General features: G+C 37.7%; 1 long non-coding RNA gene across 1 annotated transcript in view; it reads left to right on the forward strand.

Annotated features, from left to right (window-relative positions):
• The window catches only part of LOC121442729, a 42799-nt gene extending 16539 nt beyond the window's left edge, over positions 1–26260 (forward strand). The window contains exons 2-3 of the long non-coding RNA XR_005973588.1: positions 13770–13884; positions 26122–26260. This is a non-coding gene — a long non-coding RNA (uncharacterized LOC121442729). The remainder of the gene's footprint in view (positions 1–13769; positions 13885–26121) is intronic.
• The last annotated feature ends 397 nt before the right edge of the window (positions 26261–26657 follow it).

Below are 26657 nucleotides of genomic sequence, written 5' to 3' on the forward strand. Positions count from 1 at the left end.
ATCAGGAAGAAAAATTAACGTAGAAAGAAGGCGAAAAAAAATTACACCTCCAGTCGGGTTTTTGCATGCCTGTCAATTTGCTAAGTTTTAAAAAAAATGGTTTAGAGAATTTCTGTTCTGTTATTTTTACTGTTATTGTTATACACGAGATGGCACATTAGCTTCCAAGACAGGGCTAACAGTTGTGGCAATGTGCCAGTTTCCCAAGGACCCCAAGTCAAGTTGAGTTAAACCACTATCCACACTCCATTAGCATAACATCTGAGGCAAAGAGCAAGAGTGAGTATGGAACCTGTTTCTGGAAGGTGATGCTGCTAATTACCAGCTAAGACTGCTGTATGCTTAGAAAAGAAAGGAAACCAAGACAGGAGCCCTTAACTTCAAGCCTGTGAACCTCCAGAATTACAGACAAAAGTTGTGTATATTCATATTTAGTTTTTCTTTGAATCCTTGGCGTTAAGCAGATTCTCTAAGGATACGGGCCACTTGTACAGGCATTTATGTTCACAGGCTTTGCCCCTGTTTAGTTTTTCTGGTATGCAGTTGTTGGGAGACCAGGAAATGGTTAGAACCTTTTGACCCACTATCTAGACATGGTCAGGACATAGATCACTCAGCATATTACCTTTCAGATAAAATGAAAACATAAACAGGTCATTTTTCTTACCTATTGTAGTATGTAACATAGAACAAAGTTTAGACAAATATAAACATGCATACAGGTTTACAACTTTTATTTGTGTATCTTTATTCAGTTCTTCTTTTATTATTATTTCTCACTTCCATGGGGTACCAAAATGTTTCCTTATGGCTCCATTTCATGAAATTGGTACATCTTTAGGCAGCTATTGGTCATAATGGCAACCCATTTGATGACATGGTTTTCATTACTCTGGTAGAGCTCTCAGCACTAGCTAATGAGCATCTTTTATTCTGGACCCTCATATTTTCCAGACCAGTACTGGAGGCTGGAATTATGACTCAGTGACAGAGTTGTTGTCTACCACGGGCAAGGCTCTGGACTCCATGACCAGCACTAATAATTCTAAAGCAGGAAATTTTTGATATGTTATCATGAAGAAACCCATAAGTGTGTGTATGCTTGTGTAAGTATGCACATGCGTGTGTGTGAGAGTGTGGATAGAAGTCAGCAGGTGATTTCTTCAAACCCTTGTATTTTTTAGGTTTGCCATGTGTCTGTGTGACTGCTTGTCTGTGACTGTGGTTGTACATGTGCCATACCACATGTGGAAGTCAGAGGACACTCTTTTTTTTAAATATCTATTTATTTATTTATTATGCATACAATATTCTGTCTGTGTGTATGCCTGCAGGCCAGAGGAGGGCACCAGACCTCACTACAGATGGTTGTGAGCCACCATGTGGTTGCCGGGAATTGAACTCAGGACCTTTGGAAGAGCAGGCAATGCTCTTAACCTCTGAGCCATCTCTCCAGCCCCCAGAGAACACTCTTGTAGGCCATTTCTTGCCTTCTGATTTAAGACAATATCTCTGTTGTTCTCTACTGTGCATGTCCAGTTTGTTGGCCTGCTAGCAGCCAAGGATTCCCATTTCTCCACCTCTTTCTCCTGGTAGCAGTGCTGTGATTACAGGTAGTCACACATGTCCAGCTTTTATGTAGGTTCTGGGGATTTGAACGCAGGTCCTCATGCTTGTGTGTCAAGCACATTGTCCACTGAGCTATGTCCCTAGCTTTCTACCTTACTTGTTGAGATAATGTCTCTCACTGAACCTGGAACTCACCAATTCAGCTAGGAGTTCCAAGGGATCTGATTGTCTCTGCCTCTTCAGGACTAGGGATAACAGGTACATGGACATGCCCAGCTTTTTATATTGATGTTGTAGATATGAACTCAGGTCCTCATGTTTGCATGACAACCACTTTTCTGAGAACCTCTCTCCAGTCCTTCTTCTGTGTTAAGTTCTTGCTTTTAAAAATATCAAGCACATTACCTTTATAGTTAGAAAAAAACAAAATTAAAAATTATATATCAGCTAGGTTAACTTATTTCCCACCCCCCTCCTTCCCTTTCTCTCTACACCTCTCTGATGCAGATCAAACCCACGGTTTTGCAAATGTAAGCACGGTACCACTGAGGGACATGCATTTACAAGCTGACTTCTAGGTTGTGTCAATCATACTTTTGAAAATCCCCCAGTTAAAGGAATGTTATAATATTATGTGTAAAATTGCACTTAGAAATCCAACTGGAGACTTCCTGTATACTTTGAGTCTAAGAAAAGAACTCAGTGTTGGTCAACATCATTTCCCTTTGGTGTCATTGAATTTTAGGGGAAAAAAAGACAATTTGAAGTATATAGATCCAGGTACGTGTAAATTCTCAGGGAATGAGAATATAATTTACTGAGTAGAACTGTTGGACTATAACGATGAGTAAAGGAGGCTAGGCCACCATTCTTTGTAAAATGGAAAGTATAAATATGTCAACTCTACTCTGCATGTACCCTGCTCTTCACCTTCTGGTAAAGGCTAGCATTGGGGCAAGGCTCAGCAAAGGGGGAAGGACATCTGTTTTACACATTACGTGGTAATTTATACCACGGATGAAAGCATGATGGTTTATTTATCTTAAGCCACATCAAAACGGTTGGGTAAAAGTAGTCAGGTCAGAAAGTTCCTGGCACAAAATAGGTGTATAAAATTGGAACTGATGCATAAGTATTGCCTTTTTCAGGGGACTTTCTAAAATATCCCCAGCCAAAATGAACTTCTGTCCTTCTACTCTCACAGTCCTCCTTCTGTATTCGATTCTAGCACTTATTTCATATCCAACTAAACTACTTGTTGGAATTGTTATGTTGTGAATTCTTTGAGACATACCTTTATCATGTTTGCTGATGACTTATGTGTCTTGTAGTAATTAATTCATTTATTTTCAAAATATATTGTATACCAGACATTCTGGTGTTGGAGGCCTCCTGGTGAAAATACACAGTTTTTCCTCTCAGTGAGCTTAATAAATACTTAATTATTCATCTTCCTGTTTCCTCCTATTATTATGGTTTAGAATAAGAAGATAATATTCAGGAAAATGTCCATATTCTTTTGTCATCTTGAAGGACATAACGTTTTCTTCTTTAGTCATTCTAAAAGAATTTATAATTCTAACAGTTTTTTCACCATTACTAAAGAACATTTTAGTGGTCATATAGGCTGAGAAATTAAGGCCTTAAGTGAGGCATTTTATCACAGAAATCTTAATTGTAGTACATTGGAGATGGAGGTGAGATCAGAAACAGAGAAGAATGCATCCTAGAGAATTTACAATGTTTCCGTATATTTAGCATGTGGCTCTGTGGTCTTCATGTGGTGAGATGAAGGGAAAATGGAGGTGTAAGAACATTTGCTTTGTTTCCAACTTCATAATATCTTCTGTAATTAACTCAAAGAGAGTTGGAGACTGCCTTGCTATGACATGGATATATACTCATGAGGTATATTCTCCTTTGAAGTGGAAGCCTATAGGTTAATGGTTAGGCACATTCTAAATTTAATATTTTAGTGTAATTTTGCATAGCTGCTTATACAGTATATCTGCATACAGTATATTTGTATATGTACTTTACCCTGTGGCAATTTGGGTCCCATATCCCTATGTGGTATCTTTCTTATTAAATACTCTTTGATGCTCTGACGATGTTAAGAGTCACTTATAGAATGGTTTGTTAAAGATAAAAATTGAAAAATCATTCTTGTAGTGGAATTAAAAAACTGTAATATTTCAAAGTATAAGAGACACAACTAAAAACAACCCCACTGGCTATTTTGAACTCATACTTTTTGTTAATGAATAGCCATTGTTGAAAACTTTATTTTCTTACAAATTGTTCTTTAAGGTTTCTATGAGTTTTTTTTTTAACTAGGCACACTAATACATGCAAGGAAGCCAAGTGTGGTGGCACATGCCTGAAATCTTAACACTTGTAAGACAAGACAAGAGGACTGGGCCATATCTCAAAAGCACCCACAGTATGTGCATATATGGTTAGATGTAGGAGGAGACCGCTTGTTTGTTTCGTGGCTGCCCAGAAACCGAAATAATCACCCAGAAATTATATTATTTAAATCACTGCTTGATCTATTAGCTCTAGCTTCTTATTGGCTAACTCTTTCATATTAATTTAACCCATTTCTATTAATCTGTGTTACCACGTGGCTGCAGCTTACTGGGTAAAGTTTCCACATGTCTCCAGCAGGGCTACCTGGCTTCTCTCTGACTCTGCCTTCCTTCTACCTTGCTATAAGCCAAGCCAGTTTTTTTTAATTCATTAACCAATAAAAGAAACACATAGACAGAAGGACCTCCCTCACCAGTTAGATATACAAGGAAAGTAATTTATTATTTCATTTGTCAAAATCTTTCAAGAACTCTGTGCCTTCCTTTCCTAAGCACTTTTTATTTATTCATCAAATGTAATGAATACAATTTATTAAATCTTGTCTGCCTTAATGGATTAATTGACTCATTGATGAAACTAAGACATTATACTGAATTAATTAGTTATGTGACAGAATCAAGCTGTTATTAAACTGAATTATGTATTTGAATGAAGTCATCAATTGAACTGATAACAGAATGGTTTTTTAGACCAAAGTGACCTAGAATGTGTACTTGGACACCAAAAGACTTGGATGTTTTTATGAGTAGATCAATTCTTTGCTAGAGACAACTAACTCATTAAAATAGTTTATTTAATAGTTCATTTTGAAAATCCCTTAAAGAACTGGACATTTTAAATCTGCTTTGAGTATAGGGATTTTAAAGAAGTATTTCTGAATTAAGTGTCTGCTTGGGAAGTTTGGTGTTTAAAGACACCCCAAAGTCCCTACTATTCCTCACTTTACATACAGGCCCATTGGTCTGGTGAACTAGAGGCTCAAACTTCACTTTTCTTTTGTGAGAGTGCAGTTTTCCAAAAGCAACAGCAACTCTCTGTTGGGCACTGGTTCATTTCTGGAACCAGATGAAAAGGTTAAAATTAGTTATTGGGAATTGTGTGTGATCTACAGAAGTGACTAAAATACCTCATTTTAAAAGTAACATCAGAAATAAATGTGTTGGGGGAGGGTAGAGTGTTGGCAGAGGCTGCTTGTTCATTCCCAGCTGCCCTTACTCGAAATAATCACAAAGAAACTATATTATTTGCAATATTGTTTGGCCAATAGCTTAAGCATATTTCTAGATAGCTCTTATATCCTAAACTAACCTAGCTCCATTAATCTCTACATCACAACAAGGTTGTGGCCTACTGGCAAAGTTCTAGTGTGCTCTAGCAGAGGAGTCTGTCTCCTGTGGCAGCAACATGGCTTCTATCTGACTCTGCCTTCTTTGTCCCAGCGTTCAGTTTAGTTTTCCCTGTCTAACTCTATTCTGCCCTATCACAGGCCAAAGCAGCTTTTTTATTCATTGACCAATAAAAGCAACACATATACAGAACGACTTCTCACAACAGTAGAGAAAAATACACATACTAAAAATATACTTAGAACTCTCTGCAAGTGTCATAAATTCAACTTTAACAGATTGAAAGAAGCTAAAATAACGCTATTCCCTCTGTTGTTAGAATGGGTCTCTCTCATAGAGATGAGGCAATCTGAGCTCAGTCAACCAAATGACCTTTCATCTTCAGATCAATTTTTCGACACAAAGGTATTTGATATAGTCCTGTCTTCTCCATTTTGAGGTCTGTCCACCAGCAGTTAATGTAAGACTCAAATTCCTTTTGTCCTTTAATCACCTTTACTCATACCCTACCTTGAAGCTCCACCTTTCACATTCCCTTTTGCATTGAGACCTGATAAAAATTTTCCATCTCTGTGAGTCTGTGACTTTAAGATCAACAAAGGCCTCTGATTCCCTGTACACTGAGAATTTGTGTGTAAAATTAAACACATTTTCTTTGAGTATCACTCCCCTTGCCCATTCTTTTATTTCAATTCTGAGTCAAAATCTCTATGCTATCCTCTGAAGAGGTTTGGGAAACTCATGGTACATAGTCATAGCTGAACTAGCTTAAAAAGGCTTGTAGGTAGAAACTGTTTGTTCATTTCCTGGCCACGCAGACCCAAATAATCACACAGAAACAATATTAATTATGATATTGTTTGGCCAATAGCTTAAGTATAATTCTAGCTAGCTCTTACATATTAAATTAACCCATTTCTATTTTTTGTGCATTACCATGAGGCTTGTGGTTTACCAGCAAGGTTCTAGGGTGCATCTGTTTCCTTTGGCACCTACATGGCATCTCCCTGACTTCCCCTACTTTCTCCCAGCATTCAGTTTACTTTTCCCACCTACATCTATTCTGCCCTGTCACAGCCCAAGCAGCTTCTTTATTAACCAGTGATAATAAAACATATGCACAGCATATAGAGAGGAATCCCACATCTGGGACTGGGTTGCTTTTATTTACAATTCTAAGACAGCAACAAATGTGAAAAGTATGGGGCAGTCCCTACTACCATCTTTCATTCCCTGGAGCTCTTGCTGAGTCAAGGAGGCTTTGGCGACTGGTTTTCTCAATAAACAGAAAAACTCAGTAGGTAGGGATTTATTGGGTACGAGTTTTGTGGAATCCTTTATATCACATCATGTGTGTGTGTATGTGTGTCCAAATTAGTGAAAATATACTTAATCTTGAAGACCAGATAGTATACCTGAGGGATTGGAATGCTCTGAATCATTGGCCATATATGTTATTTTGGGGCTGAAAATAAAATTTAGAGGCAATTCTATCTCTGAGCATGCTGTGGTTCACTTCTTGGGGTTTGAGCAGCAGCCATAAAGCATGTACAGCTGATGTCTGTATTTAATAAATGACTTGACAGTCACTACCACAATCAAATATTAGATAACTGGAAGTGTTAGTTGGCATCAAAGTGTTTATAGTGCACTATGGCAGTGTTTTAAATACTTCATATAAATTTTCTCATTTACTCTTCATGGAACCTGAAAAAGTACAAATACTAACTCCACATCAAAGATGAAGAAAGTGATAAAAATAGTTCCTGATCAAGTGACTGATCCAGGATTAAAATCCAAGCAGTCTGCCTCTATACTCAGCTCATAATAATTACCATTATAACCCTGAGTCTGCCTTTATAAATTTACTTTCTTTGCTCAACCCAATATTTATACCTGAGACTACTTATTTGTATCAACTTAGTCCAGGGTGTATAATAACTCAGAAGTTATGTAATGCATAATAATATTTTTCTAAGTGAGAAGACATGCATGCAGATAAATTATGGTGTCAGATAGATAGGACTAGAAGATGAGTTTAATAGACTCATACAGAAATATATGTAATTATTTGACAATCTTTACAAGGTCTGTGAGGCAAAATGAAATGAAAGAGATTCTGAGGAAAATTAAATATGTAGTAATATTATTCCGATGCCATTAGAAGATACTACTGCATATTTAGTAGTAACTGTCATACACTGTTTTAAGAATTGGTTTCATACAGACAAATGGGATGGAATTTTTACCATCAAGGAACTTGTAGTGCATATGGATAATAAACCATTGTTACAGTAGTATGATCCCTCCTATGGTGAGAAATAGGCATAGAGCTCATTATAGATTGTCTTGGTATTATTCATAACAAATTTATGTTCTTATCCCCGAGGCAATACAGAACCATTTAACTAATGTAGTAATCTTACTATATGTTCAGGAAAAGTTCACTCTAAGTAGAGAGAGCAGATTGAAGAAAAATGAGATAATATGCTTCCAACTTTGAACCTTTCCTGATTTTCTATTAGATAATCTTTGATACTCTCATTTATTATTATCTTGACCTATCCAAAGATATCTATGTGCCTACTATCTTTGTTCTATGTAACAAATAAAAGACCTACCCTTAGAGACTTCACAGCTTAGTTGGGGTAACATTCATTACAAACACATAGATAGCAACACAGTCATCAGTGTGTTTTTCTTGTCCTATATACAGTTTTGTCAAATCTATCCTGTTGGAATGTAAGCCTTTCTTAAGAACATACAAATGTGTCTTATTTGCCTGTATTCCTAGAAGAAACTGAAAATAGACAGTAAGCTCAATAAGAAGGTTTTGTTGTTGTTATTCACTATGTAGTATTTCCATTGACAATGAGTCCCATACTGGCAGTTCAGGACTGAGGACTTAAATTTGTTCCCACTTCTTCCTTATTTCAAATAACGTTTTGACCCCTTGGTAAATTAACTGTTTACAATTGTGCTAAACTACTTTTATGGCTCGCTCTTTTCTTCTTAACATAATATACAGAGTGGTTGGAAATAATCAGTCACATATTGATTAAGACCCTATTTCTGATGCCCAGATCTGTGACCTTATGCCTCTGGCTTTGAAATCCTTGCTAGATAGGTTTCACACTACATAATTCAGAGTCCTTAGAAGTTTTAAAAGCTGGTAAGAGTCAAGCTCATCTATTTTCTAATATCAAGTTGATATTCAGTAGAGGGATTTTAGCTGGACACAGAGAACTGAAGTCCCCATCTAGACTTAGTAATAGCCCTTTGGGAAGGCTTTGGAGGACTCCTCAAAGAAACCTGTTCAAAGGCTTCCCTGGAAGCCTTTCAATCGTGCTCAGTACTGGAAAAGGCTGCTGGTTATGGACAACTGCTTTCATTTTGCCCTGGTTCAAAGGCGTTCACCTCAGGCCTGAAACTTGTGACTCCAACTTGCCTTTAATTTATAGCCAAGTGGTGGTTGTTAACCCTAAGTAGTTTTTCAGACTTCTAGATGCAAAGGCTGCATCATATCCCAAGATTTCATGCAAGAGGATAAAGACAGTTAAAATACAGGGAGTGAACATATATGGAGAACGAGTATTTTTAATTGAAAGAATTATTTATAGCCCTTTGGTATCTGGGGAATCTCAAGTTATCAAGTTGTAATTTCTAAACTGATGTATGGTCTGTTAGGGGAGAAGTAGTTCCCACCTCTCATGCATAATTAATTACCAAATGGAGCTTAGTAGGTCTATCTGAGAAGGAGGGGAGAGAGATAAATGGAGGTTGATAGGGAAAGGGATGAAGAAAGAAAGAAAATGTTTCTGTGGCTTAATAAGTAAAGGAAGTGAAACCAATACAGAATTCTGAAGAAGTCTAACATGAATGTTGGACTTAGATTATGCTAAGCAAATAACAAAATCTCGTTGCCGTTTTAGAAACTATTCCTAAATTCTATCTTGTTGTCTGAGTAAAAATTTGATTCTGATAATCATTCTAGTTCCAGGTGACTGATTCTAAACTCAGAAGGTGGGAGGGAAGGGAGATGAAGCAAGATGTTGGTTTTGACAGCAGTTCAGGCCCGATTCAAGCTGTCTTCATCTCTGCCCAGCTATCTAAAGCAGAAGGTCCATTTCATTGCCCTTTATTTGATCCCTGTAGCTCTGAAATGGCAGCATGTGCTGAAGCTGGCATGAGAGGAGAATCTTAGAGGTTGTACCAAAGGTACTTTTACAACCACAGCATGCTATTTGCCCTGTTGTAAATAGTCAATATTTTTTAAAAGTACCCAATGGAAACTACTAAGAATATTAAACAAAAACAACATTGTAAGATTCGAGCGATTTTGCACCTCAGAGAAATCCTTGACATTTTTTTTTATCTGATTTGCAAGTACATGGCCCACTTTTCTTCGTGGTGTTTCAAATTTCCTATAGTGATATACATCACCATTCCATATATTCGAGAGTACTCAGCAGACAGCCATTTTACAGTGGAGAATCCATGACAACTTGAATGTTGTCTAGAGAATTCTGTAGGATTAGCATTCCTGGGTATAGGTAGTAGTACCTTTTTTCAAAATAGGAAGCCTGTAAGTGAGAACATTTTGGCCCAGAAAATTCCAGAACTTTGAGAAGCTGAAGCGAAATTTCAAAGGAAGGATACATGGTGGGGAATTTTTCTGGAAAGCAAAAATCCAGTTGTTTAGTGTGTATATAAGTGTATGCCTGTTTGCATATCTATTCTACACAACAGTAAAGCATGTTCTTAAGACATTTAGATTAGATCATGAGACTCTGAAGTTGAGTATCGAGTTTATCTACCTTCTTAACCCCATGTTTGAATTACAACTGTAATATCCTTTCCTGATAGTGATCTAGTTCCAGGGACACAATTAAAAGTCATTCCATTTTTAAACTTTTTTTGAGAAAGTATGGTGTTGGAGCTGGAGAGATGGCTCAGTAGTTAAGAGTACTAGCTGTTCTTCCACAAGACCTGGGTTCAATTCCCAGCATCCACATGGCAGCTTACAACTGTCTGTAATTCCAGTTCCCAGGTACCCAAGATCCTCATACAGATATATACGTAGAGGCAAAACACCAGTGCACATAAATAAAATTTTTTTTAGAAAGAGAAAATATGGCGTTGCTTAAATAATGTGGTCTTTTAAAGTTAGATAGAGATGAATTTGTGTCCAGGATCTACACTTCACTGGATGGAAGCTGGTTTCTCTCTTAGGACTTCAGTTAGCCAATTCCTTCACACATATGCCTTTAACTGGGCTCATAGAAAGACTCAAAATATTATAAGAAATCTTTTTTGAAATTATTTTTTTATACTTGAAGAGAAGGTTTATTGAATGCTTCTTGTGTTTGTACTTACTTGGATTAAAAAAGATAAAGCAAGTAGGCAGAATATGCACTGTCGATATTTCTCTAAAGTCTATGTTCTCCTCTTAATAAAGAACAACCAAGATCTTTCTATGTTTAATTTCCATAGTTAATGTGCTATAGACCTAGTAACGAATATTTTGAATTTCATAGTACATATAATGCTCCAAGTATTATCCTAAATTTAAAATTAAGACCTAGTACTGAGCACTAGCAGAGAACACTGCTTAACTATTGTGTATTATTAAAGTACTGCTTAGCTATTGTGTACTATTAAAGTACTGCTTAACTACTGTGTACTATTAAAGTACTGCTTAACTACTGTGTACTATTAAAGTACTGCTTAACTACTGTGTACTATTAAAGTACTGCTTAACTATTGTGTACTATTAAAGTACAGCTTAACCATTGTGTACTATTAAAGTACTGCTTAGCTATTGTGTACTATTAAAGTACAGCTTAACTATTAAAGGTTTTTTGGTTTAGTCATTGTTATTTAGTTAGTATCTTCAAAGCTGAGTGTACTCCCTCTATAACCATATTTAATCAGTTCTATAGTTTTTGTCAATGTCTTCTAAGATCTCAAGTCACAAAGATGTCCCAGGATAGCTGTTTTTAACAGTAGAAAGAGTGTTTTCTTATTCTGTTTCTGCAGTTTTGTTTGTGCTGTGCCCAAAACTTGGAATGCCATTTAATTTTCCTCTGATTAAATACAAATCCTATCCATTCTTCAGGGTAATATTCAGTTTCAGATCCCATCATGAAGCCTTTCTTGGTCATTCCAAAGCATGTTGCTCTTTCCAAACACATGGAATAGATCATAGGAATAATAACATTTACCCCACTCATTATGAAAATCCTTTTAGAGAAATTTCCCATGTGTGGAATACCTACTATGTGTCAAATTCTATAGGTAACACAAAAAATTGAATGGAGTCTTGAAATGTATACATGGGTAGAGCTAATTATTTGGACTTAAAACAAAGCCACAGTAATCAATTCGTGTGAATGCTTTAACTGGCTTCTACCATTAGGTACATGTTTATGTGAAGTGTAGGCAGTTTTGATATATATATTTCTTATTCTCTCATACACTAAAAACCAAAAGAATTTTTTCATTGCTATTCTCATTTTTTCTAATAGATGAACAGCAACACTGTATTAGACAGGCGAAATGAATGACAGCAGTATTATAAAAATGAAAAGAATAATTTGGGAATATTATTCTAAGATATTTGTAGTACTTGTGACATGGTACAGTGTTCATTGAAAATAGTTTGACCAGTTAGGAATTTATGTTATAATGTCAACAGCAAACACTAATTGTGAGGCTGGGATATAGCTAGTGCAATACCCTGGGTTATATCTCCAGAAGTAAGAAAAGCAGAAAAAAATAGCTTACATACTAAAAAAATTAAACAAAATGGAATCATCTATTATGCTTAACTAAAGGCAGAAATGGAGTAGAAGAAAAGTGAGACCAAGAGCAAGGAAACAAACGGAATGGAGAAATAGTAAGAAATGTGGTAGATACTAATCCAACTCCATCAGTGGTGATTTCAACATCAATTGGATTAAGTACTCCCAATTAAAAGTCAGTTGGGGACTGGAGAGATGTTCAGTGGTTAACTGCATATGCTGCTCTTGGAGAGGACCCAATTTCAGTTCCCAGCACACACATCAGGCAGCTCACAACTGCTTGTAACGTCAGCTCTAGAAATATTCATCCTCTCCAGACTCCACAGGCACCTGCCTTCATGTACACACGGCTGCACAAATACAAAAATTAATTTAATATATAATTAAAAGTAATAAAAGTAAATCTTTAAAAAAATCATTGATTGTAATTGTGGTTTATAAAAAACAAGACTCAAAAGTAGACAATTCTACCATTGTGTTTCAAGATTTTTCTTAAATCTGTTTTTTTTTTTTGAGACAGGGTTTCTCTGTAGCTTTGAAGCCTGTCCTGAAACTAGCTCTTGTAGACAAGAAGTCTATTCTTAACAGATTCAGTAGGCAGAAAATCAGCAAAAATGTAGTCAAACTGAGTAGGACCACCAATCAACTAAATTTAGTTGACATTTATATAATATTTCAACAACAGTATATTTCCCTTCATATATATTATATATAAAGATGTAATAATGAATATTACTTTGTATAATTAATATATACTAATAGAAAATTCAGGCAAAAATATGAAAGAAAAAGTCATAAATGACTGTAACCTGAAAGTAAGGAGATGGCAAAGCTATATCTTGTAGATAATAAGGAAATGTCATAACCACAAATATACCATTCCCCAAAAGACAATCTACAAAACGCTTTAATATCTAGCCTAACTAAAAGTTTAATTTAAAAAGACCGTCTACCAAAGCTCAAAGGGAATTGATTATTTGCAAAGGCCTGTATCTACTAAGATATTTAGTTCAAGAATTATCTTGAAAGAATCAGATCAAGGTGGATTCATAGTGAATTTTACCAAAAGTCCCTGAAGAAGAACCTATATCAATTCTCTATAACCTTCATAAGAAAGAAAACAAAAGCGGAAGGGGTATGCCCTAATTCGTTTAGTAAGACAAGATAGTATAACCGAAAAATTACAGGGCCATGGCTTAACAGTTCTAGTCTTGATCTCAGCTACTTACCGATATGTGCAAATCACAAAACCTCTCAGTTTCAGTCCTTCTTAGTAAAGTTCAGCAAATAAGCTAGACATGGAGGTGCACACCTGTAGTCTAAGTACTCAGAAGGTTTAGAATGGAGGGTCAGGATTTCAAGGCCAACCTGGATTACCTGATACACTGTCTACAAAAAAATACATTTTACAGTATTGTTATAGATTGGATTGTGTTCTCCTCCAAATTCATAGTTTGATGCCCTAGTTCTGATGTGACTGTATTTGGAAATAGGGGTTTTAGGGAAGTTATTAAGGTTAAATGAGATTATATTAGTGTGACCCTAATTTAGTAGAACTGCTATCAATTTAAGAAGAGAAGAGACATCAGATCTCTCTCTCCCCCTCTTCCCCTTCTCCTCTCCTTGCCCCTACCTCCCCCTTTTTCTCCCCCTTTCTTCTTTCTCTGCACAAATACAGAAGAAAGGCCATTTGAGGACACAGTGAGAAGATGATGATTATCTCCAAGCCAGGAAAAGAAGCCTCAGCAGAAACCAATCCTGACAGAGAGTTTGGGTTTTCAGCCTCTACAACTGTGAGATAATGAATGTGTTGTTTACAGCACGCAATTTGTGATATCTTGTTGTGACATACCAAGGTGTCTAATCTAACTCTTCCTTAATATTGGAAATGTTTCTTAGAAGCAAATGATCTTTGAAAATGGTAAAGCCATCTGTATTTGATATTCTTATTTCCCCCTTTCCACCATCAAGGCATTTAAAACTGGGATAGGTACTTACACTATATGCCTGGGACTCATTTTTCTTTAGTTTTTAGCATTTGATTTCCAACATCATGGCTAAGGTCTGACAAATCCTGATTTGGCAATACACTACAGAGAAAATGTAGAGAAAGGAATTGTCCCAGATTTCAGTCCGAAGAGTATTCTAAGCTTGGGTAGTGATGATGGAACACTCTGACCTGTGTCGCACCATTGGTTTAAAGACTTTATTTTTACTATTCTTTAGATCATAGTTTGGAACTGAGTTATAGAATAGAGTTATCTCCTTATTCTCTCCATTTTGTCTTTCTTCCCAAGCTAATTCCAAAGTATGCAAGCTATACACTTTCTAGCTTTTTTCCTTCATAGCCATTATCTAGGCACCAAAAACAGAGATGGAAAGAGACAGGTTTAATCCAAAGTACCAGTTTCCATTACCTTAAGCTGCCTCAATGATTTTTCTGATGGGATGAAATTTCTTGCACTTGGTCCCAGGCCCAAGGTATATGCAATGCTTCAATGAAATTGCTTGCGACACATTGAAGTGAGTGCCTGGGAACTATGAGTTTGTCAAATATTTTTTAAAAGACTCAGAACTTCTTGTACAGGCACTGAACTAAGGAGGGGATAGCTTTCAAAGTTTTCACTTGCCGTGGAGAACTACCCTGCTATGGAAAGTGTTCTGTTCTGTGAAGGACACAAAGATACATATTCATAGCCTATGTCAGAGAGAGTGTGTTCCACAGGTTTCATGTGAAGTCCTCCACATTTTGGTGCCAACCTCCCTCTCCAGTCTAATTTCCTGTTACACTTCCTACTTCAGTTGAGTTCCTTATTTGTGTCTTTGCAGTTCAGTTGTTGGAACATATAGTAGGCCTCGGGGCTAAAAGACAAGGCTTATTTACAGGCCCTTCTTCCAGACACCCAGGAGCTCAGAGGCTCAGAGGAGTCTTTTAAAGTATCTCACATGGTTAATGGCATTGTAGAAGCTTGCTTCACATAATAGAGAAGTTGTGCATGATGGGATTCCATTTATGTCATCCATATAGAAGGAATAAAGACCAGGGATAAGGCTTCTGCCACACACTGTACTAAGTCCTATGATAGAGCTCTCTTGTGTGGGGTTTGAGCAATTCACTTCTTGGAACATACGCAGGTATAATATGACTTTTCTGCTTCACCATAGGGAAGAGTTTAGGAAACTCAAGAAATGAGATACAATCGGCACTGTATTTTCTCTCAGCAGTAAAACTTTGTTCCTGAGCAAGATGCTTGGTTCTCATAACGATGTTCAGAAATGTGTGGAAAGTGCTAACGGTCCAGCACACACATATGCAAAAGTCTTACCTTTAATCATCTGGGAATAACAGGTGCCCATGTTCTACCCGTTTCCCTTTATGTACACATTGACAGGAAGATACTTGGTGTAATGGAGATGTGGATGTTCCAGATGAGAAAAGAGAAAGATGCTGAGGAATGTGTGTTGAGGGCTACTGCATATCAAGGGGACTTGAGATGATGGATATTCTGACTTTGGCGCTGTGCCCTGTTGATAGTGGGTCCCATTCCTCCAGGGATTTCCAAAGCAAAAGTTAGGGACAAAATGCAAAGATTAAGAAGTAGGAAGGCTGCTCCCCAAATTGAAGCTTGGTGTTTGAAAAAGAATATTCATAAGGACACGATAAGGCACCCAAATTCTAGTCTTAGATCTGCCCTTGACTTGTGCTCTGACCTTCGGCAAGCCATTTCATAGTTTTGGATCTCAGTTTCTTTGTATGTTAAAAAAAGTGTTTGGAGGCTAGATGTGGTAGTGTATACCTTTGATCCCAGCATTCAGGAGACAGGTGGATTTCTGTGAGTTGAGGCTAGTCTATGAAGTGAGTTTCAGGACAACCAGGGATACATAGTAAGACCCTATCTCAAAAAATGTCAAGAGTGGTTTTAGGCTGATGCTATTGCTCAGTCGGCAGAGTAGTTTCTATCACCAAAACCACCTATACAAAGCATGGTGGTACATGTCTGTCTGTAATTCTAGCTCTTGGGTGGTAGAGGAAATCTTGAATCAGAAGTTCAAGGTCACCATCAGCTATATTTTGAGTTTGTGGACAGCCTGGGATATATGAGACTCTATCTCAGAAACAAACAAAAGATCAGTTTATTTCTGAAGTGTCTTCATACACTGACCTTCAGTATATTTGTGGTCCCTTGAGTTCTCTAGAGAAGGAGCAAGTGCCCAGACTATTAAATCTAGACTGAAAGTTAAAGAATATGAAAAGAATAAAAGAAAAATCTTTAAATCACAAAACCACAACATGTATCATGTTATTGGTATTCTGCTCTGTGTATTTCCCACAATAAGTATTTTGTCCTATTGTTCCCAGGGAACAATTGAAGTGTCTTGGGAAATGCAATTTTCATTGTTTCAGTTGTATCTCCTAAATTGCCTCATTGAACCAGAAAAGATTTCAGCAAGTTTTTCAATAAGAACCAGTGTCAAATTTTTGTTTCAAAAAATATGGTCACCATAACTCTGTAGCACTCACCTTATCTTCCTTTCTAGGTTTTTCTCATACATACCAAAATTTCCATCTGTGTAAGTAAGTAACGTCCAAGAAAATGGAAACTGATTAATATAATCTGTTGGGATCATCTGTTACTCACACATGACATGTGTTTGGAAATATAGAGTCAGTCATTCTTCAAGACAGATCTTATATGTATTATTATTGCTTGCAATAGATGAAGAGACAAGTTATGTTCCCCTATTGTGACATTCTAGAGATAGAGGGCAGAAGAAACTGGGCAGCAGGGGAAATTAGCAGGAGAAGCAGAAAGACAGAAGTTTCAAATACCCATTGTTTGCAGCCTGTGCTGATAGTGAATGGGAACCAGCATGTTTGGATTTAGGTAAAAGAACATGTAAGCTATGGCTGCTTGGACATCTGTCTCTAGTCTTGACCTCCCTCCTGGGTCATAGTTCTCAGTCTGGCACCCTAAGCACATTTCTCTTCTTGCCAAAACTTGTTCTTCTCCCGAATTCACTGTCCCTGTGACTGGCAGTACTTTCATCTTATCAATCACTAAAAATGATAAAGATGGCATTTACATTTTTTCCCATTACCCTGATAAATCTAGTTGGTTGCCAAGTTGTGGTACTATTCCTTTACAGTTTCATCTCACAATAGGCAACCTCTTCCACATTTCAACAAAGCATCCTTTAGTAGACCCTCATGACTTCTCATCTCAAATGTGTGATTAACTCTTACCCGGTTCATTTTCTCTAAACCTCAATCAATCAAAACACACACACACACACACACACACACACACACACACAACCTTTAGTATTCCTTCCTCCGAATTGTTAGACTAAGTATATGGAGAGGTGATTTTCAGGGTACATATGCATTTTGCGTTGAGAGGGAAGAATGGATTATTTTCTCAAGAATATTTGGAGGCAATTTCAGAAGTTCATAGTGACATAAGGAAACACTTGCTCCTAATTAAGAATTGTGTTTTTGTCTTGAAGCACTTGCCCTGTATGCGGTGTCTCTGAACTTGAATGTTCAAGCAGGCCCGACACCTGTAGATCTCCCTGCCCACAGCTGACTGGTATCTTTTTACTTCTTTCTGTGTGCACTTAGAACTGCTGGATGCCTTCTTGTTGCTTTTTACCCCCAAGCCTCATCTGATCTTTCTCACAGATGTTGGGGATTCAGGGATTCCCCATAGGTTTGAGTGTCTCCTCCTTCATTACTGGCCTTGGCCTCTTCCCACAGCCATGTTTCCATCACTCACATGGACTTGGCCACATGGCAGATTTGCTGATGGGCTCTTCAGCCATCTCCCACAAACCCAGGCCAAGAGGTGACATTCAATCTATCCTCAGTGTATACCTCCATCCTGCCAAAGCTGTAAAACTGTCTGGGATTATAGTCCCTTCCAGTTATGTGCATGAGGAGGCACTTTCCAAAGACATTGATCAATTCCCAAATGATCTCATGGCACAGCAGGTAGAGACCCTGTGGTTTGCAGCAAGAAAGCCAGACCATAGCAACAAGTCCTTCAGGCTCAGTGCTCTGAAACTCTCTCAAGTCATACAGCTTGAGAAGACCACTGGATATTTTGGAAATTGTCCCAAACACAATTAAATATCCAGGCAGAAGGGGGAAAGAATTGCTGGAATGCAAAGGGCCCAGCTCAATGGGGGTTATGGGGTGACCCATCCAACTGGTGCTTCCATCCCAGTCACCACAGATCTACCATCTCCTTCAGTGGGCCTGCTGGAGTCAGCCTTGTCTGCATCCAGGGGCAGCTCTAGTGGGCTTGCCCAGTATCCCAGGCATGTGCAACACTTGCACCTAACTCAAACCACATGCGGAAGATCATGTCATACTTGGCGCATAACCAATCGAGAAAGGCATCAGAGGGTGTCCAGACCTCAGCTTGTTTGAACAAATGTTCAGAAAAGCATTTCTGAAGGGATATTCCAGAAAAACATACTCACTCAAGGTCTTAAAACAGATGTTCAGACTGTAGGATTCAGTTGCTTTGCAGCTACTATTATCCAAGTCATTTTAGGCTTGAACTAGGGTGTATGTTTAGCTTTCTTTTGCATCTTTATTATTGGCCATGGAAGGATGTGTCCAAGGGGAGAACACAATGCTGAGAGGCAACATGCTATTGTGATTTACTCTCTGGCACTAGAGTCAGGCAGGCGAAGGCTTTGACCCCTGGCTAGTTTGGTGTCTTAACCTATCATAGGCTCACTTTGTTTAGCTGCAAAACTAATGGCAACAATGCTGAATCATTACTTTTGTCAAGAGAACTAAAATGTTACATATATAGTGTATACCATGGATTAAACACTTGGCCAGTACAGCTCTGTTGTCAACACTATCACCTGCAGGACTTTACTATTTACTGTTACTACTACCTTTATATTACTAGCACTGCAGCAGCAGCTGCTGCTGCTGCTGTCTCTAGGAAAGGATCTATTCCAAAATCAGATGGGGAGCTGAAGAGGGCCTCAGCTTTGTTTTTCTGGGCTATGGAGAAGGTAAGCACACCAAGGACTAAGACTCAGGACATCTAGCTTTAAAGGAAGGAAAAGAGAGCAGTGCAGAGTTCTGACAGTTTATTTTCCTTATCCCAGACCAAAGCTCTGGGATACAAGTGTGCTATGTAACCTAGTTTGAGCCAGTTTAGATAATGGTGTTTTACTAGTTACCCTGTGGCACTTGTTTGCAGGTAAGCTGACCTGCATCAGAGGCCTAGTCTGAGAATGGAATGTGCCTAAGCAACTGATCCCAAAGAGGCAAGGGGCTAGCTTCGTTTAATGGCTCTAAGCTACCCAGCTCACAGTCCCCATGTATGCTGTAGCCACCACCAGAATCTTTGTAAGTACTGGCAAACAGTGATATCCTGGGCTCACTGTTATGTAGGTGGAGACTGCTGGTCTGTTTCCTAGCTGCCCAGACCCAAATAATCACACGGAAACTATATTAATTAAAACACTGCTTGGCCTATTAGCTTAGGATTCTTATTAAATATCTCTTACACCTTAAATTAACCCATTCCCATTATTTTATATTTTACCACGAGGCTTGTGGTTTACCAGGAAGGTTTCAGGTTGTCTGTCTCCTTCGGTGGCTACATGGCATCTCCTCCACCTTACTCCATTCTGCCCTGTCATAGGTCAAAGCAGCTTTATTCATTAACCAATAAAAGCAACACATATGCAGGACTTCCCACACCACTGCCAGAATTAAAACTTTCCATATAGCTATCATTTGTATTTCACTCCTCCATTAATACTTGCTGTGCCAGGATAGCTATTTTATTTTACTCCTATGCTGAGGATATGATACCAGGGACTTGTGTATGCTAGGCAAGTGTTCTATCACAGAGCTACATCCCAAGATCGATCCATAGTAACTCTTTAAGGAAGTTTTTCCATCTATCCATACATCCATTAGCACCTTCCCCCACATCCACCCACCTACCATTCAACAGGTATTTATTGTGCAATGACAACATCCAAAACATGGCTGTAGGTGCTACCAATAAGGCATGGAACTGCTGTTGTGAAGCTTACAGTTCAGCCACCTAATCTGGCCAAACATACTATGCCATGAAAGTTCATTGCAAAGTTTAGTCTGGACTTTTGGAACAAATTTTAGTCAGTCCTTCTCAAGTGGACATGCCTTTTAGGATACTTGAGTAGAGAGTGAGGGACTGTTCTGCATCCATCCTGAGCAAAGATTATAAGGGAGGCCTGGGACAGGGCTTTAGTAACAATGTGACTGCATTTTGATTTCTAAGATTAATCTAGTTGATACAAATTGTGTACTTACTTTGTTGAAAGTAAGTTTTGAAATGTGACAAAAACCAATGTGACTGTGTTATTGTCTCACAAGCTGGCTCAGAAGGCAGTTCTCAGAGCAGGGTTTCAAAAATACTCTCAACAATGGCAACATCAGAACATATCCTCAGAAGAACTATTTCAGACAGTTCTGTACATATCTGAGTGTACAAATCCTGATCTATTAAAAACAAACATTGCTAGTACCTAATTTATTCAAAAAGTGAAAAGAAAGAAATGTAGACTTAAATTCTTAATTCAATTATTGAAATATTTATGCACTATATGTTTGGATTTATGACTGTCATACAATTAATTCATTTTAATGAAAGGAATTTTTCTTTGCTCTTAGCTATTTTTAGTCTGTTCATGCATAGTCTTCTGCAAGTGAGTCTTTGAAGTGAACAGCATGACTATTTAGCCATTGTCTTTTTATATACATAAAAGTAAATTTTCCCATTACACAGCAGGCCTGCAGAAATACTGCCTTCTACCTTAAAGCCAGTGTATGATCAAGTTAACTTGTATTTCTTTTGCAGAAGAATGTTAAATCAGGAATTGTAAACAATTCCTAGGCAATGTGTTTAACGTTCATAAGTCATTCCTAGAAATTGTTCACAATGCCTGTAACATATATGCAGCTAGCAAGATACCTGAAATAGCCTTCAAGACGCTAACTATCCATTCCTAGGACAGGTCTGTAGCATGACATTTTTGTAATCAATTTTACTTATTTATCTGTTAATTTGTCTAGATGTTAATAATTATAGTAGTAGTACTAGTTGATTTTCATTGTTTCCAAGAATTTCTGCAATTTTTGCCAGTAATTTGGTGATACAAGGTTTTGGACATGCTTATTTTAAGAGGCATTAGAAAAAAAAACAATGAAGAGTAAAGGCAATTGTACTTGTCAGGTGAGTCAAGGCCCTGTATAAATTTTATTATTCCTTCATGAAAAGTTTAGGCAAAGCTTCCTTGCCTTTTCCCCAGCTCACTTCCAACCAGTTTTTAATATTCTAATTCCTTTGGGCTTTCGTAAGTCATGTTAAAGAAACTTAATCATTTCTACCAATCTTACTCTGTCATGAAATTTTCTTGCCTTGTTCACTTATCAGCTAATGGAACTTGATATATATATATATATATATATATATATATATATAGTAATTGTTTAATCTATATACTTGATTCCTATCTGAATTTATCTATTTTCATTTACTATTTTGAAATAATCTTCCTATTGGTTTACATCAGCAATGATGTATGTTATATCTAGGTAACTACTCTAAATCAATTAAGAGATGAAAGTAAAATGTTTGAATGAGTTTGGGCCTTGAGTGTTATAATCATATTAAGTTACTGGTTGGGACTCTTTGATGTATATAGTTAAGTGAATTTGCTTGACTTCTAATTGACTAGTGGAAATGGACCATCCTAGGAAGCCACTCAGATGAAGTCAGGGAATGAGATAGCTATGTGGGGTGTGGGGTCAAGAGATACCAAGAGATTGGGCAAAGTCTTTTGACAACTGATCTCAGCATTCATTACTGGTGCCAAGAAACTGGCCAATGTCATAAGAAGCAGCTTAGCAATATTTTATACTCATACAAATGGCTTTTTAATTTGCTGAGATGATGACCCTAACCCCAAATCTCATGCATACTGTATCCAGATATCTCCCAAGGCCCAACTCAACTCAATCTGTTAAAACTTGTCTATGTATTGGTCCTCTCTGGTGTATTGTCTTTGAATGCCTCTAGAACTTTAAGGACATTTTGTCTCTCAAACTGAATTACATGGACCTATGTACTATGTATTTTTCATGGATACCTTACACTTATGGTGACCATATTTTCCAAACAAAAATTAGAACATGCCATCTGAAAATTTAGGTGGGTATTTGAAGTGAACAGTTCTCTAGAAAACACAGGCTTTTTCCCTACTGTGTCTCTTACCTATTGATCAGTCAGCATTGATTATGATGATAGGAAGAGAAAGAAAGGCAGAAGGTAACATCTACTAAGTAACAAGTAAAGGGTACAGCTATCTTTGGGGTATCTAGTATAGGCAGGCATAGATGAAGAGCTTTGTTACTGTACTTTGGGAATAGTGTATTGGTCCTGAAAAATAAAAATAATGTAAGAAGAGGGACAACGAAAGTAGCAGTAGTGAGAGACACTGTAGAAGGATTGTAGAATACAATCCAGCAGGTAAGAGAAGATTCAAAAGAGAGGCCCTGGTGGCCAGAAAGACAAATATAAAAGAAGTTTTTCACTGAAGTTCTTAAAAGTATGATTAGACAGATATTTAAACCAAATTCTGGGAGGTTTTGCATAACAGAATGAGAAATAAATTTAGGGAATTTATAACAATGGCGAAGAAATAGAACTTAATTGGGATAGGTGTTGCAAACTGAGAATACAGCTTGGAGAAGAGTGTAACTTCATTTAGGACTTCCTAGTAAGGTCTGCCTGACTCATTAATTGAGATTAGCAAACTAATCTTTTCTTGGGAAAACAAGCATGCCCACATCAAACTTCTTGACTCGCTTGGAGTATCTTTGTGTAGACTCTTCCATGCTCAATTCTGTGGAACATCAAGAAAGAGACTGACTAGAAGGGTTAGTAGAGTCAAGGACTTTTGAGGATGCAATTTTTTATAGATTAGTGTGGTTTCTTCATGTTGTGAGTCCATTGAAGACAGAGGGAAGAGTACTGCTTCTTCTTGCCCTGGAAAACCTTAAGGGGACAGTGAATGTTGGCTTGATAATGCTTTTCCTCTGAAGTACCCATCTGTTTCTGCCTCATCTTCATTTTTATTCTCTTCCATTTTATGTCTAGCTGAGACTAAATTAAAGGACAGGCCATAAGTTACTGGGTAAAACTCAATTGTCATGGTTGGTTCTGGCCACAACAGTTTCTCTCATCCAAGTGCTGCACAGGCCCACCTAACTTAGCTTCCACACTCAGACAAGATCAGTTGTATTCAGGCAGTAGTATGTTTCTTAGTTCTTCCATGTGGGCTTGTCTGTAACTCTGTGTTCCTGTTATCTTGGCTTTTAAAGTCGGGGATTCCACTTTGAATTGGTTTTGTTGTTTGTGAAGTATGATATCTAGCAGTAAACAATTGATATCAAGTATCATCTTTCCTTGTCTTTCTCTCTCCCCTCCCTCCCTCCTTCTCTCTTATATTCTTATGAGACAGATATATGTATTAGGTGGGCCTCAAACTCCCTGTGTACCCAAGGCTGACTGTGTACTCCTGATCTTTCTGGTTTTGCCCCTCAGATTCTGCCGATGCTGGGATTATAGGAGATGCTCCCATACCCAGCATACTTGTGGCCTTAACAGCTTAGACTAGAATATAAATACTGGCTCACTGATGAACATTATGCTTTTGTTCATGCAACCGAACTTTACATTTGCATCTTGAATGCTTCATGTTTCATCTTGAACTCAGAATGGAAGACCTGGGCCTTAGTCTTCACATTTTTTTTTGATGTTGCAAAGAGAAGTTTTCTAGTCCTATCTTTCTACTCTTTAAACTACATGTGAGGTTTGATATATAGAACAAGCATTTTGGAATTGTGTAAAAATATTAGAGGCAGAAATTTAGCTTCCCAAATACAAAGTCATTTCTTGGGCTGTCTGACAAGCAAACAACTGATGAAACCTTTTTTTAGTCCTTGTCATTTTTTCCTACTTGCCCCACCTTATTCCTTCAAATGCATTCTGTGTTTACCATGACAGCAGCTGAAATCTTCTGCCTCTAGTTTCTCTATACGTTTCTGCTATGAGTCTTAGGTTTCTTCCCTCCTGAACTTGTTCAAAAGCATGAAGCAGCTTACTGATACTCCTTTTCTCCTTAAAAATGAAAATGTAGCTTTGCCAGATAATGCCAGACAAATGGAAACATTTGCTTCAGGGTGTGAATAGATTACTTATAGGGTTAGTTAGTAAGGATAAGCATGTTGGAGTTACTCACTCTCAGGCTTTTACCAGAGGCTCATCCCATCTGATGGCTCCTCAGGAGACTGTCACAAGAAATTACTGTAGCATGATTGAACATTACTGAACTCCTAGTCAAAGTCCAACCAGGAAGACCAGCTGAAGGGATTTGGTCTTTGTTGGCATCCAAGAAGACTATGGATTTGGCCAGGTAAAGAACTTTTTGGCAATGGAGGAATGACTCACAATTAACAAAACCTTATGTAAAGGTTTACCAAAAGGCTAGCACTGTAATATGGCAGACCTATTCTTTTCTAGTGTTCTCTGCCTAGCAAGAAAGGCAAGGCAAGATAAATACCTGAAGCTTTTGAGATAGATGGCTAAGTTCTGTAGTGACATCTCATACAATATATCCAACGAATCAGAGTCTCCACAATTATTTTAAGGTATTATTACTTGGAAGCAAGACAAAAGAGTTACACAGCATGTTCTTCTCCCTCTACTTGGAACATTCATATACCTTATCTTCATTCTGTCCACCCTCTTCCATCTATTCTTCCAACATTTACCCTTACGACCGTGACAGGAGGCAGGTCTGAAAGCTGTGTTCCTGCAGAATAACATCTTTCCCAGAAACCTTATCGCAGAAGCCATTGGCCAGGTAGCCCACCTCTGTCCCATTTGCTGGAAGAGCCATGGAGGTTTCCAGTATTACTATCCACTGGAGTCTGGGAAGAACTGGGAAGTAGTTTTCCCTAGCAGAAGTTTTGCATTAGGAAACACTTTGCTTGGAAGTTAAGGTGAGAAATCATCAGACAAGAAAAGGATATTTCTTAGGATCCAAAACAACTATAAAGTCACTTTTTCCAAAAGGTACATTGCATTATTTCTTGGACTGTTGTATTAAGGGGGTGGCAGTGGGAGTGGGGGTGGAGCTAGTATGAGTAACAGTTTTGGAACATAAAGTCCTACAATTTTTCCATTTTCTGTCTAGCTGAGATGAAATTAAAGAGACCAAAAAAAAATACTTAAAAAACTAAACACTTTGAATTCTGCTACCCTTGAAAAAACTCTAATAAGAGTGCACGTTTAATCTCTTCCTTGTGAAAACTCAGGCTTTCCCTGCGTCACAGGATGTGATAAGGTCTATGAGCTTAGATGGAAATTAGCTGGTGTTCTGCTTTCTTTCCTTCCTCTTAACTTCCCCTTGTTGTCCACTTTATATATAGACATTTTGGGAATATGCCTAATAGTTATAAAAGAATGTAGAAGCCACAAAATGAAGCGATCTTAAGGGGGTTGGAAGAGAGCATAATGGAATACATGTGATTAAAAAAATCAGAATAGGAGAACCATGAGGGGAAAGGAAGAGAACCGGCCAGGGTGGGCAGGGAACAAGGGGTATGGAAGATAGGGATGGGAACAAATAATAACAAAGCATAATGCTTATAAGAAAATGCCATAATGATGCCCATTACTGTATATGCTAAGTGAAAATTTAATTTTAAAATACTGGAAATTTTGACACCAGAGTGTATGAGTTCAAACATTAGCTCAGCTCAGAAACTTATTATGATCATGGGTAACATATTTAATTTTTTACAGATTGATTTCCCTGATTGTAGAGATAATAAGATCTACCTTTTGGAGTTACTGAGTTAATTAAAAATGTGTCTTGTCCCCCCCCTTCATAGATAGACATATACATCGAATAAGTCCTTCTGTGCTCTGTTCTTTTAGGTCTGATTTTACTGACTCAAACTGGGCACAACTCTTGAGGGAGAGGAAATGGATAATGTGGTTTCCTACAACCCTTTTCAAATGAAGAATTCTGGGTCTTTTAGAAAAATTCAGGTTGGGACTGACAAGATGGCTCAGGTGGGTAACAGTGCTTGATACTAAGCCTGCTGACCTGAGTTCAGTCCTTAGGACCCATATGGTAGAAGGAAAGAACCAAATGTCACATAATATCCTCTGACCTCACATGTGGCTCCTCCCACAAACAAACAAGCAAAATAAAATGATTTTTAATTAGAAAAAATCTAGGTTTTACTTCTAGATATGTATTGAAGAAGAATCATTCAGGGGTGAGAAACACTTGCCTGGTGTTCAGAAGGCCCTCAGTACCACCGCCCCCAACACAACACAACACACACACACACGAAAGAAGGAAATGAAAAAAAGGAGAGAATTTCTCATTAGTGATTCTCTTGAATACCTAACACAATTCCACATCTAGTTTAGGGTGTACCACAGAGCACATTTTCATTGTGTGT

Source organism: Microtus oregoni, unplaced genomic scaffold (assembly GCF_018167655.1).
Source record: "Microtus oregoni isolate MIOR12 unplaced genomic scaffold, Mior012 000094F_ref0000399, whole genome shotgun sequence".
Classification (NCBI taxonomy): domain Eukaryota; kingdom Metazoa; phylum Chordata; class Mammalia; order Rodentia; family Cricetidae; genus Microtus; species Microtus oregoni.